This window comes from Urtica dioica, chromosome 2, assembly GCF_054948205.1.
Source record: "Urtica dioica subsp. dioica isolate 48M chromosome 2, U.dioica_male_clone48M_v1_H2, whole genome shotgun sequence".
In the NCBI taxonomy this organism is placed as follows: Eukaryota; Viridiplantae; Streptophyta; class Magnoliopsida; order Rosales; family Urticaceae; genus Urtica; species Urtica dioica.
The window spans coordinates 47943339-47957711 of record NC_142757.1 but is presented as its reverse complement, the minus strand read 5'-3'; the positions used below and the strand labels follow the sequence as shown (position 1 = coordinate 47957711).

At 36.9% G+C, this 14373-nt stretch overlaps 1 pseudogene; it reads right to left on the bottom strand.

Moving 5' to 3' along the window:
- Nucleotides 1–318: 318 nt before the first annotated feature.
- Nucleotides 319–1682, bottom strand: LOC149405147 (deSI-like protein At4g17486; annotated as a pseudogene).
- Nucleotides 1683–14373: the final 12691 nt, after the last annotated feature.

Sequence of the window (14373 nt, the reverse complement as noted above, 5' to 3'; positions counted from 1 at the left end):
GCTTCAATGGGACGAGATTTGGGGATATTGAAGACGCGAGATTGGGCGCGAGATTTCGCAAGATTTGACCAAACTCGCGAGATATACTCGTCTCCCTCTCGCACCCCTCCCAAACGCGAGATCTCGCGCGAGATACCCCCATCTCGCGCGAGATTTCAAACCTTGGTTTCCGTCACTATCTCCACCATTAACTTATAACGGATGTACAAGTGGCATCATCATATTTAATCTGCATATTTTGCATTAAAAAAAGAGTAAAATGTATATAAGTTTTGAATTGAGCACAACCAATGAGTCATTTTGTCCCATGGCTGAGTTTCACTTGTGACTCTCTTTGACAAAAGCAAAGTCACAACTTCCAGCGACCGGTGAGAGAAGGCGCTTTTCTTGATCATCGTCGATCTCTGTCGAGTCGTGAGGCGGGACGCTTGATAAAGAATCACTCCCATCTTCTTCTGTAAAGATCCAAAACACAATTATTGAAAAAAAAGGTTGATCAGATCAGCGAAAGAGATTATTTTTGGGAAAGGCTCACCAGAACCGTCGTGGTATCCCGGTGACTATTTAACGGTGGTTGCTTGGAGGCTTTCGGGCAGCAAACAACTGCATAAAACACCTGCAAAATGAATAGTTATACTTAATCATGTGGAGAAGTGAGTAGCAATTGAGGGCTTTACCGAGGCGAGCAAGACGATTGACCCAAGCGGGGATGCCTTTTCCGGTGAGCCTGGTGGAGAGATCATGAGTGAAGTGGTTGCAGTTCTTGGAGATTGAGATTGCAAGTGTCTCTGTGATACTCCGACGCAACGCCCTCGATGAATGCTCACAGATCATGGCACGACAATTGTACCCCGGGCAACTCTTTGGTTCCACTTCGAACACACCGCTCACCGCATAATCGTGCGCTCCGAATCCGTATTCCTTCCCCTCCACTGCCACAATCACTCAATACATCACTCTAACTAGCTGAAGAGAAAGGGAATTCAAATCCTAGGTCGCTTAATTTATGTAAAAAATAAGATAAAGCATTGGAACCTTCAATGCCGGAGTGAAATATTCCGAGGACGAACCAGTAACTGTAATTGTTGATAGGCGTTAGATCGTAGACATTCAACCGAACCTCTGTCGTGGTCTCTCCTCCGCCCCCCGAAGTGCTCTCAGCCCCTATTTCTTCTCCGTTGAGAATTGAGATTGATGCTTGGAATTTCTGATCAAATCCAGAACGGTTTCGATTCTTCTCCGTGTTTCTCTGATCTTCTCACTCCGCCGGAGAGGCTGAAGAATATGGGCTTTGCAGATCCATCTCCAGCGAGAGAGAGAGAGAGAGAGAGAGAGAGAGAGAGAGAGAGAGAGAGAGAGTGGAAAAAGAATAGGAATAAACGCTTTCAAGATTTGGGGGCTAAAAAAGAGAAATAATCTTTTTGTGTGATAAAGGAAGAAATAAGCTTTGGCAAGAGACAATCTTTAATGCAAAAATATGCAGATTAAATATGATGATGCCACGTGGACATCCGTTATAAGTTATTGGTAGAGGTAGTGACGGAAACACAAAAACGTAACGTTCGGTATTATTGACGTCGAAAAAAAAAGAATAGGTACATAAGTATGGTTATCTTCAAACTATCAGTATTTATGCCACCGTTAACCCTTATTAATATAAAAACACTACCTGAATAATTCATTTGCTTTCATCGAACGTTTGCATCAGATGCAATAGCAAAAGCATGTTGGTGTCGTCTTCTTTTTAAAACATAGTTCGATATTGCAATTCATTATCTGATTTTGAAAATGTTCGAAATATGTAGTGATAACACCTCGGCACGTTTTGTTTTTCTAGCTTTTAAAGTGTGTGAAATTCACATTTTCTTACGTGTTTTTTTTTTTTCAAATTTAGTGATATACGTAAGTTTAATGGATTTTTTTTTAAATATGTAAATCAAATATGCAAAATCATAGGGTGACCTACTATTTCGTCGAGGGCCTGCAGTTTTTTGTGGCCACGACCGGGGGCTCGTTCTCGATCGATCTCAGCCAGAGCGATGACCTGAAGTGGGAGCGGCTCGATCAGTTGAATTACACGGTGGGAAACTACCGACAACCGATATTGAAGGACCACTGTTGGTTGATCACTCCGTCTATGCAGCTCTTGAATATGTTCGACCCGTATTATGGGAGAGAAGTTAACTTTTCACTCCATGTTAATAGTGTTGGATCTTTAATCCAATATGTTGGATCCTTAATCCAACGTTGAGCTTATATGTTAAATAATTATGTGTTGTGAACTGTCAATAAAGATGGCCCATTAAAAGTGATCTAATTTGGTATACGGTTATTGGGCTTTAATGTATCTAACTTTTAATGTGTAGACTCATTATGGGCTTCTATTTCAGTGATGGGTTGAAATAGGAAGCCCACTAGGGTAACCTAGGGTTTCTCTATAAATACGGCTGGTCCCCAGGTCGCACGTAACATTCTTGTCATTCCTGATATCCCGTCGTCAGAGTGAGTCAGAGAGAACTAAAGGGACTCTCAAAGAAATACGTGTTGATCTGGAAGACCAACCGTCATGGATTCATCAGGTACGCTTCCGCTATTGTCTTATGCTTTCTTAATTATTCAACATGATTCGGTCATGGAATTAGGTGATAGTTTTCACCCGTGATATTCGGATCTAACATTTGGTATCAGAGCCGATCGTGTTTGAATTTTTAAGAAATTCGGTTTGTTATTTTGGTTTTATTCTGGATATACTCTGTGATATATGCGAACGTTCGTCTCTTTGGGTTTCCGGTATTGATAATTCATAATCGTCTGATGGTTATGGTTTGCATATGTCAGACTATGGTTTTCTTATGCGTTATATCTTATATGGAATAATAACCATTGGTATATATGAAAACTCTTTTGTCAGACTATTATGAATTTTTTTTTGTTTTATTAGGCGATTTGCCTGCATAAAGTATATGTATATATGTGTATATAACGTTTTTTGTTGGAATAGTCATCAGACTCATCTTTATTCATGTCTATATCATCGCATATATATACATATGCATGTGTTTTTATTTATTCCATGGAATCCTGTTCATCAGTTTCGTGTATTTTATATACACATTTGTCTTGTATTCATGTTATGTGTGTTTTAATTATCTCTTGGATTCTTCAGTATTTCATCAGGTGATATGTATTAGAGAAGTTTTTTTTTTTTTTGTTTGTTTAACTATTGATGGCTATTAGATTCATCAGTAATAGCGATCAACTGCATCAGGCAGAGATGGCCATACGGTCAAAAGGTTAACTGTCTGCTTGCCCTAAGTTTGTAGATTAATGCCCTAATGGGCCTTGATTATTTAAGTTGTGGTTTCAGCCCACATATTAAAAAAAAAAAAAAAAAATTAAATTCAAATAATGGTATTATTTAGTGTATATATTTTTTAAAATAAATTAATTGAAGCAACATGTCACCAAAGTGACCTCTCTTGTGAAAATTTATTTATTTTAAAATATAAAAGGTTTTGTACGTGTAATTTTTGGTGAATATTTATCGGCCCAAAGGAAGGTAAATGTTTAACTTGATTGCATGTATGTTTGCGCTAATAAATACGTGATGATTCTTCGGTTTTACATGTGAATAGTAAATCGGCCCAAAGGAAGATTTATTATTTGATATGTTCATTATTATCAATATTTGATTAGTGCACCAAGATATCATTTACAAGTCCTTATTCTTGTCCAAAGACATAATATTGATGGAGTGCACGGTATCTTGAGATGGGTTTTACCATATTTGAATTTGAATTTTGAGTTTCGGTTTAGGTTTTTCTCTGAGCTTGTTTGTTTTTTTGTTTATTGTTCTTTGTATCAGTTACGACTCCTGGAAATATTTCTGCCAACATCAATTCAATTCCTTTGCTGAATGGCTCCAACTTCAAGTCATGGAAGGAGAACTTACTGATTGTTCTCGGGGTCATGGATCTTGACCTGGCGATACGAACTGAAGCTCCTCCGGCACTTACGGACCAGAGTACCTCTGATGACAAGAGGGAGATGGAAAAGTGGGAGAGATCGAATCGCATGTGCATGATGATCATGAAGAAGGCCATTCCATAAGCATTCAGGGGCACAATGTCCGATAGTATCAAAACTGCTATGGCGTTCCTTGCTGATATTGAGAAAAGGTTTGTCAAGAACGAAAAGTCTGAAATTGGTACGCTCTTGACAAGTCTGATTTCAATGAAGTATAAGGGTAAAGGCAATATCAGGGAGTACATACTAGAAATGTCTCATCTTGCTTCAAAGCTGAAAGCACTTAAGCTTGAACTCTCTGAGGACTTGCTAGTGCATCTAGTTCTGATATCTCTTCCAACACAATTTAGCCAGTTTAAGGTGAGCTACAATTGTCAGAAAGAGACTTGGTCTCTTAATGAGCTCATCTCATATTGTGTTCAGGAAGAGGAAAGGTTACAGCAAGATAAGACAGAAAGTGCTCACCTAGCCTCGACCTCTAAGAGCAGGGACAAGGGAAAGAAAAGAAAGAAGGATAAGGAAGCTGCGAATACAGCACCTCAGAAGAAACATCAAAAGCAACCAGATAACCCTGAGGAAACTGGTTGTTTCTTCTGTCGAGCTGAAGGGCATGTAAAGAAGCATTGTGCTAATTATCACGCTTGGCGTGCTAAGAAAGGTATGCTTCTTAATTTGGTTTGTTCTGAGGTTAATTTAGCTTCGGTACCTAAGGACACCTGGTGGATGGATTCTGGTGCAACCACTCACATCAGTGTGTCTATGCAGGGTTGCCTCCATTGCCGAAAGCCAAATGATGCTGAAAGATACATCTATGTGGGCGATGGCAAGAAGGTTGAAGTTGAAGCAATTGGAAAATTTAGATTATTGTTAAAGACTGGATTTTATTTGGATCTTGATGAAACTTTTGTGGTACCGTCTTTTAGACGGAACTTGATTTCCGTTTCTTGTTTGGACAAATGTGGTTATTCTTGTTCATTTGAGAATGGAAAATTTAGTTTGTTTCACAGTTCAAATATGATTGGTTCCGGTTCTTTATCAGGATACGATAATCTATATTCCGTTGAGATAAATGTTTCATTTAATGAATCCTTGCATTTAAGTACTCGAGGTGTAAAGAGAAAATTAACTAGCGAGAATTCGGGCGCGTTATGGCACAAACGATTAGGTCACATCTCTCAAAGGAGAATAGAGAGACTTGTGTCATGCGAAATTCTAGATCCCTTAGATTTCACGGATTTCAACATCTGTGTAAATTGCGTAAAAGGAAAACAAACCAATAAAAGGAGATTTGAAGCCAACAGGACTTTGGACGTCTTAGAACTTATTCATACAGACATTTGTGGACCTTTTCCAACATCTGCTTGGAATGGTCAGCAATATTTTATAACGTTCATAGACGATTTTTCAAGATATGGCTACATATATCTCATTCATGAAAAGTCACAGTCACTAGACGTGTTCAAGAAGTTCAAAGCTGAAGTTGAAAATCAACTCAGTAAAAGAATTAAAACCGTCAGATCTGATCGTGGTGGTGAGTACTACGGTAGATATGATGGTTCAGGTGAACAACGTCCAGGACCGTTTGCTAAATTCCTAGAGGAATGCGGTATCGTCCCACAGTACACTATGCCGGGTTCGCCCACTATGAACGGTGTTGCTGAAAGACGAAACAGAACGCTTAAAGACATGGTAAGAAGTATGATTTGTCATTCTACTTTACCTGAATCGCTCTGGGGAGAAGCATTAAAGACTGCAGCATATATCCTTAACAGGGTTCCAACTAAGGCAGCGAGCAAAACACCTTACGAACTTTGGACGGGCAAAAAGCCTAGTCTAAAACATATGCACGTTTGGGGATGTCCAGCTGAGGCAAGGCCTTATAAGCCTAATGAAAAGAAACTGGACTCAAAGACTGTGAGCTGCTATTTTGTTGGATACGCTGAGAGATCCCGGGGGTACAAGTTTTATGATCCCACAATTAGGTCAATTTTCGAGACAGGAAATGCTCAATTCTTTGAGGATGTCGAGTTTGCAGGGGGAGATACGGTAAGAAAATTTGTCTTGGAAGAGGAATATGTTAATATTCCCATAGGTGGTATTGACAATGATCATGACTTAACTCCTGACATTGTTCAAGACCCAATTCAAGACAATATTAGAGAGCCCCTTGCTCAACAAATTGTTCCAGAAGAACAAACTCTACCACCTCAAGAACATATGCCATTAAGAAGATCCACCAGAGAAAGAAGAAGTGCAATACCAGATGATTATGTTGTATTTCTTCAAGAACATGAGGATGACATTGGAGTGAACGAAGATGATCCTATCAACTTCCTTCAAGCCATGAAAAGTTCTGATTCTCAAATGTGGATCGATGCCATGAATGAAGAGATGAAATCTATGAAGGATAATGACGTTTGGGACCTTGTACCATTACCAGAAGGTGCGAAACCCATTGGTTGCAAATGGATATTTAAGACCAAAAGGGATTCGAAAGGTGATGTGGAAAGGTACAAAGCTCGTCTTGTTGCAAAAGGTTTCACACAAAAAGAAGGCATCGACTATAAAGAGACTTTCTCTCCGGTTTCCACGAAAGACTCTTTTAGAATTATAATGGCATTAGTGGCGCATTTTGATCTTGAGTTACATCAGATGGATGTGAAGACTGCGTTCCTTAATGGTGACATCGAGGAAACAATCTATATGGTGCAACCAGAAAATTATGTGTCCAAAGACGCAAATGATTTGGTCTGCAAACTTAAAAAATCCATCTATGGACTCAAACAAGCATCTCGACAATGGTATTTCAAATTTCACCAAGTGATTATTTCGTTCGGTTTTGAAATGAATTTGGTGGATGAATGTATATACCATAAGTTCTGTGGGAGTAAGTGTATTTTTCTGGTTTTATATGTTGATGACATTTTGCTTGCCAGCAACGATATAGGCTTATTGCACGAAACCAAGAGATTTCTAGCTAAGAATTTTGAGATGAAAGATCTTGGTGACGCCTCTTTTGTATTAGGAATCCAGATATCTCGAGATCGCTCTCGGGGGATTCTTGGATTATCACAAAAGAGCTATATCGAAAAGGTTCTAAAAAGATATGGCATGCAGGAATGTAAACCAGGTGATACTCCTGTGGCTAAGGGAGACAAATTCAGTCTCAATCAGTGCCCTAAGAATGATTTTGAAGAAAAGGAAATGCAGACGATTCCCTACGCTTCGACAGTAGGAAGTCTAATGTATGCTCAGGTTTGTACGCGTCCGGATATTGCGTACATTACAGGGATGTTAGGCAGATATTTAAGCAACCCAGGGATGGACCATTGGAAAGCAGCTAAACGGGTCCTGCGGTACTTACAAAGAACAAAAGACTACATGCTCACATATCGGAGGTCAGATCAGATCGAGATCATCGGGTATACTGACTCTGACTTTGCTGGATGCCAAGACAGTATGAAATCTACATCAGGCTATATTTATTTGTTGGCTGGAGGTGCTATCTCCTGGAAGAGTGCTAAACAGTCTCTTATAGCATCTTCTACCATGGCAGCAGAATTTGTAGCTTGTTATGAGGCGTCCAATCAGGGGATATGGTTGCGGAATTTTGTCACTGGGCTGCGCATAATAGATGGTGTTGATAGACCACTCAAGTTATATTGTGACAACAAATCCGCTGTACTATACTCCAACAACAACAGGAGCTCCACGAAGTCGAAACACATCGACATCAAGTTCCTGGTTGTGAAAGAAAGAATTCAGAGTAGACAGTTGTCTATCGAGCACATCGGAACAAACTCCATGATTGCGGATCCGCTTACTAATGGACTACCACCCAAAGTGTTTCACGAGCACACTGCTCATATGGGTGTTATTTCAGCTCAGGATATTCAGTTCTAGTGGGAGTTTGTTGTTTTGCTATTTTTAGTGCTTTTATGTTATAGACATATTTGGTTTATTTATGATTATTGAGGTTTTCTGCAGAAATTAAGTTTTGGTTTATTTAGACTCTGTTTTTTTTTCTAGTATATGGTTTGATCTCACTAAGGTTTAAGGAGGACCAAATGGAAATAGACATGTTGAGGTCACATAACATGAAATTTCCATACTACACATCCACTTCATGATCCATGTCGTTTAGTTGTATCGATATACGTGACCATTGATGGGTATAACTACGATAGATGTAGTGAATGCCGCTTTGATCCTATGTTGATATGGTTGATGGACCGGATTGGTTATGAGATACAATTTGGTAATGACAGTAAAGTTGAGCTCCTTCGGTTATTTTTGCGATACATAATTATAAGGTTGCACATATAGCCCAAGTGGGAGATTGTTGGATCTTTAATCCAATATGTTGGATCCTTAATCCAACGTTGGGCTTATATGTTAAATAATTATGTGTTGTGAACTGTCAATAAAGATGGCCCATTAAAAGTGATCTAATTTGGTATACGGTTATTGGGCTTTAATGTATCTAACAGGTTGTGGGCCTTTAATGTGTAGACTCATTATGGGCTTCTATTTCAGTGATGGGTTGAAATAGGAAGCCCACTAGGGTAACCTAGGGTTTCTCTATAAATACGGCTGGTCCCCAGGTCGCACGTAACATTCTTGTCATTCCTGATATCCCGTCGTCAGAGTGAGTCAGAGAGAACTAAAGGGACTCTCAAAGAAATACGTGTTGATCTGGAAGACCAACCGTCATGGATTCATCAGGTACGCTTCCGCTATTGTCTTATGCTTTCTTAATTATTCAACATGATTCGGTCATGGAATTAGGTGATAGTTTTCACCCGTGATATTCGGATCTAACAAATAGGAGTTTGGATATCAAATATCTGGACGACGAGTGCATCGTCCGTGTTCCGCCCGAGGGCGGAGAGAGATTGAGAGCCTGCATCTTCCAATTGGGACGCTCTGACAAGGAGACTCTTTCGCCGCGCATTCTCGAGCTTTATTTGCTTCAGTTCTATGGCGGAAAACTCCTTTCGCTTTTTTCAAATCCTTTCGCTTCAAGGAGGATGTTTTCGAATTCTTTTCTGAACTCCTGATTCTCGGCATTTTTCCAATGTAAGTGTCTTCACCATTGCGTTGCGTGTGTGGTTTGACAGGTCGTTATCGGCGTGATCAGTGTTTTTGGGATTCGAGTGGCATCGCTACTGTATGTTGGTTTCTGGCTGTACTTTATGATAAAATATTGCTTGTGGTGTCCATCATATTTTGTGAAATTGGATTATTTGGTTCAAGTTGTACTGGATTGCCATCTTTCTTATTGCTGAACTGGTATATTAGGCTCATGGATTATTTGCTCCTGTGTTGGATTTTGTAATTTATTTTATGAAAAGCTCTAAGATGCTTTAAAATCAATTGTTTCGAGGACTGTTTTGCTAAAAGAAAAATTAGAGTCGGCTAAAAAATGAAGTTAATAATATGCCTCTCTATTTTATTCATTATTAATATATAAACACTACCTGAATAATTCATTTTCTTTCATCGAACATTTGCATCAGATGCAATAGCAAAAGCGTGTTGGTGTCGTCTTCTGTTTAAAACATAGTTCGATAATGCAATTCATTATCAGATTTTGAAAATGTTCAAAATATGTAGTGATAACACCTCGGCACGTTTTGTTTTTCTAGCTTTTAAAGTGTTTGAAATTCACATTTTCTTACGTGTTTTTTTTTTCAAATTTAGTGATATACGAAGTTTAATGAATTTTTTTTTTGTTTAAATATGTAAATCAAATATGCAAAATCATATATTATTCATGTATGAGAGCAAATAATTATGCACCTTATATTTATCGTATATAATTTAAAGGATTGTAATCACCTTCATCTACGTAAAACATTGCAAACAAAAGTTTTTTATTTATTATTATTTGTTTTTAACTTGAAAAACTTTACAATCAATCATAGAAAATAAGATTTCATCTAGTTCAAAAATTATATGTTTAATAGATTCTTTAATTTTGTTTAAATTTCTAAATAACTAGTTTGAATGCTTCAAAAGAACATACAGTGTGACTATGTTCAAAATATCGAGATATTAATATATCGGTGATATATCGCCAATATATCATTTTTTTGAAGAGTTTCGATAAAATATCAGCTATAATTGTTATCGTTTTATAAATATATCGTTAAAATATCGATGATATATCGACAAAATACCGATATTTTTTAGTAGTAAAAAATTCAAAATATCAACAAATATCGACAAAATATTGTCCAAATTTGAATTTTTTTTAATAAAAGAAAATAAGCAATTTACTATTTGTTTTTAATTCTTTATTAATAAAAGAAAATAAATAATTTTACTTAGTATAATGATATTATCAATATTTCCTTATTTATATTTTATAATATATATAAATATATATGACAAATAACGTATTATATATATATATATAATATCTATACTAATAGACTAAATAATTAAATATATAATACTATTCTTTTTATTATTTTAAAGAATATTTTTAATGTAGTAGAAAAATATTATAATTTCTTTGAAAAAAATTATTTTATTACATTTTTTAATATTGAGAAAGTAAAGTAAATATTAATAATGTATATCTATAAGAAAAAAGTTACAGGTATATTTTAAATTTGATTGTTTTATTAGAAATTTAAAAATATAAATAGTGGTACATATTTTAGTATATTTTGTTATAAGATTTTTGTCGATATATCCGTCGGTAATCAATATATCATCGATATATCACCGATATAATCGGTAGTCGATATTCAAATTGTTATAGAATATCCGAGGATATATCCATCGATACTCGATATATCCGTAAAATCAGAACGTCGGTACGGGTATGAGTATCGATATTTTAAACTTTAGGTGTGAGAAATAATTGGGAATTGAATTATTTCAAAACTATAACTATTTAGGAAGTCTTTGTCCAAATCCAACAAATGCTTTTTATTCTAAAGGTATGATCATTTATTGACAATATTGTCAATAAGTAACTATGTTATTGACAATAAATCGGCATTTATTGACAAACTTAGTCATAGTTTTGAAATAACATATATTGATTTTGATAAAAAAAAAAAAAAAAAAAAAAAATTCGAAATGGCAATAGTTTTGGAATAATCTATTCATACTATAATTTTTCTGGCCCAGGCCCACGAGAAGGATTTTTTTAGGAAAAAAAACGAAAGATAGATTTTATTCATTTGAATTAAACGACAATCCTCAACTTATTGAAATTTCTATCTGTTAGATTACATTGATCCTACGGTCTAGAAACTACCGATGATTCAGATATATAAACAAACACATGTTAAACCTCTCGCATTTTTAAATAAATAAAAAAACATCCATCTCATTCTTGTGTGAGAAATTTAACAAAATGAACTTAATAATGATCAAAATATCATATTACTAGACCTGGTTGGAAAATGAATATCCAGACCGTAGCTGGAAGAAAGAAGAGAGGAAAAGTGACTCCCGCTTGTGACAGAGTCGCTGTCGTGGTTAGAGAAATCAGATTCACTACTTTCCTAGATATGAGACGGGATGGCAAGTTCTTGTGCTAGTTCATTTATGAGACAACCACTCTCACTAGTGCTCTGAGCTGAACCAACGTGCGCAGAGTCTACAACGGCGTATGCTTTCAATGGCAAAATGCCCAAAACCAGTGACAGTTTTCTTGTATCCAGTTTATGTTTCCGTCTATGTAAATAACATGCCAAACTCTCGTCGCATGTCGTCTCTGGTTGTTTCCGCTCGTTGCCGATCGTTGCAGGTTGTCGCTGCTCGTCGTTGGTTGTCGCCGCCTCTGACTTCATCGGAGGAAGCTTCAATGTCCAACAAGTTCACCTTTTTCCGTTGGTGGCCGATTCTTGGTGCAAAATTAGGTCTAATGGCATTTTCTGATTTGTAGTTAATTAAATTTATCAGAACATTAAATTTAATTTACTGCTTGTATTTTTTTGTGTTTGGAATCAGTGGAGGCTGTTTGGAATCGATGATGGTGAAAACTCGGATCGTTTGTCAATCAAATTAATTGAATAGAAAAATAAAATTAACCTCGTAATAAATTAATTGGAAGAGTAAAATTAAATTAACTACATATCAAATCAAATTAAACTTTTCAGTAAATTAAATTAATTGAAAGAGTAAATTAAATTAAATTTTTTTCATAGGGGTATAATTGTACTTGCAAAAATATATGGGCTATTTCACTAATAAAATGAAATTTGAGCTAGATCTTTAAAAATAGATTAAAAAAATTGATTAGTTACAACAAATACTTGAAGATTTATGGGACGAGTTCATTGTAAAAGACAGTATTTTATAAGTGTAATTTGTATAATCTTATAAAAAAAATATATAGATTTGTATAATTGTTTTTTAATCTAAGAATACCTCATTTCTTATTATTATTTTGAAAGCAGCTAATCTCCTTGTTTGACAATGTTCGAAAGAGGTACTTGTAGAATTTGCGTGAATAAAATTAAATAAATGATTTTGTATGGGGCCCAAGGCATTGGAAGATGATACAGTTGAATATAAAAATAAACGAATAAGAGCGTATAGCGCTAGCCCTAGAACCAAACGTGGACGATTTCTCGTTGTTTCTTGTAAGGTCAGAATAATCCCCGATCTCTTTTTTTGCCTTGGTTAATTTCCGTTTCATCATCTTCGCTTGATTTTTATAATCAATAATTTCGCAGGTCTCGAAAAGATATGACGACGACATCGGAGCGGATTGCTATTATGGTACGCCCTCAGAATTTGTGCCATCTCAATATTTACGTATATTTTGTTGATCTGAAAGAAGAAGAAGAAGAAAAAATAGAGACGACTCCATTACAGCCCGCCTTTCGAATCTTACACGAGTTTCCGGCGGAAATGGCGGTCGTGCTTTTGAATTCAACTATTTACATGTTCGGGACTTTCCTAACGGACGATGGATGGCAACCCAAAGCATACACTTACCCTCTGCCATCGCCACGTCATCTCGCCTCCGAGCCCGGCTGCCCCGTCATCGGACTCGAGCGCTGTCAACCGAAAACCGCCATGTCATCTGAGAAATATGGCGACAATGCAGTGTTGATAGAGACCAACTCCGGAATCCGAATCTGCGTCTATTCCCGAGTGCTCTCTCGCAGACTTCGGAATTTCGAGCTCTACGACCCCAAAACCGACACATGGTGGAAAGTGCCCGAACCCCCGACCCTATTCACTGAATACGACGCAGAGTACGACGCAGTTGACGTGATATATCATTATGTTGATGGCTCACGGTTGTTCATACGCACAATTCACCACTTGCACTTTATAGATTTCAACCAGATCCCTTCCCCGAAATGGGAGGAGTTCGAAGTGGAGTCGGGGTTTGGTGTAGAAATCTATTACCGGCCTCTGTTGAAGTACAATTCTTCTTTGATCTTTCCCACTAAGATTGTCTTCAATATTCATAGTCCAGGTTACGTAAGAAGTATCCATTTCTATGAAGATAATCCATTGGAATATCGTCGTTGTGACGACCAATTCGTCGTCTGTCTTCAGCGCAAGGACGGAGCAATATCGTTGGTTTGCACCGCCCAAACGACCAGACCGGGTTATTACGAAACTCTTTTTCCTGTCGAAAAAGAGAGTCTTGATCCTAGTCGTCTTGAGCTTAAATTGCTTCGATTTGACGAGAGCCAACAGTTCCCTGACATCGTTTTATCTAAATCCTTACTCTTGGCGCCGGATTCCTCAGAATTCGTTTCTATCCTCTGGATTCTAGGCATTTTTCCAATGTAAGTGTCTCACCATTGCGTTGCGTGTGTGGTTTGATCAGTGTTTTGGGATTCGAATGGCATTGCTAGTATATGTTGGTTTATGGCTGTACTTTATGATAAAATATTGCTGTGTTGTCCATCATATTTTGTGAAATTGGATTATTTGGTTCAAGTTGGTACTGGATTGCCATCTTTCTTATTGCTGAACTGGTCTATTAGGCTCACTTTTTTTTAGAGACGGCTAAAAAATGAAGTTCATAATATACCTCTCTATTTTATTCATCATTAATGTAAAAAATTACCTGAATAACTCATTGCTTTCATTTAACATTTGCATCAGATGCAATAGCAAAAGCCTGTTGGTGTCGTCTTCTTCTTCAAAAATAGTTGTTCGATTATGCAAATTCATTATCAGTATTCTATACATATAATTGAGCAAATTTTGGTGAGTTACTCTTCATTAAATAAGACGAAGATGATGCACCGACCGCTGATTTTGAATACATAAGGCCTATCTGAAATTGTGGTGGTATTTTCAATTTATGCTCCAAATGATGTAAATGTAAACATATAATTGAAGATTCTCATA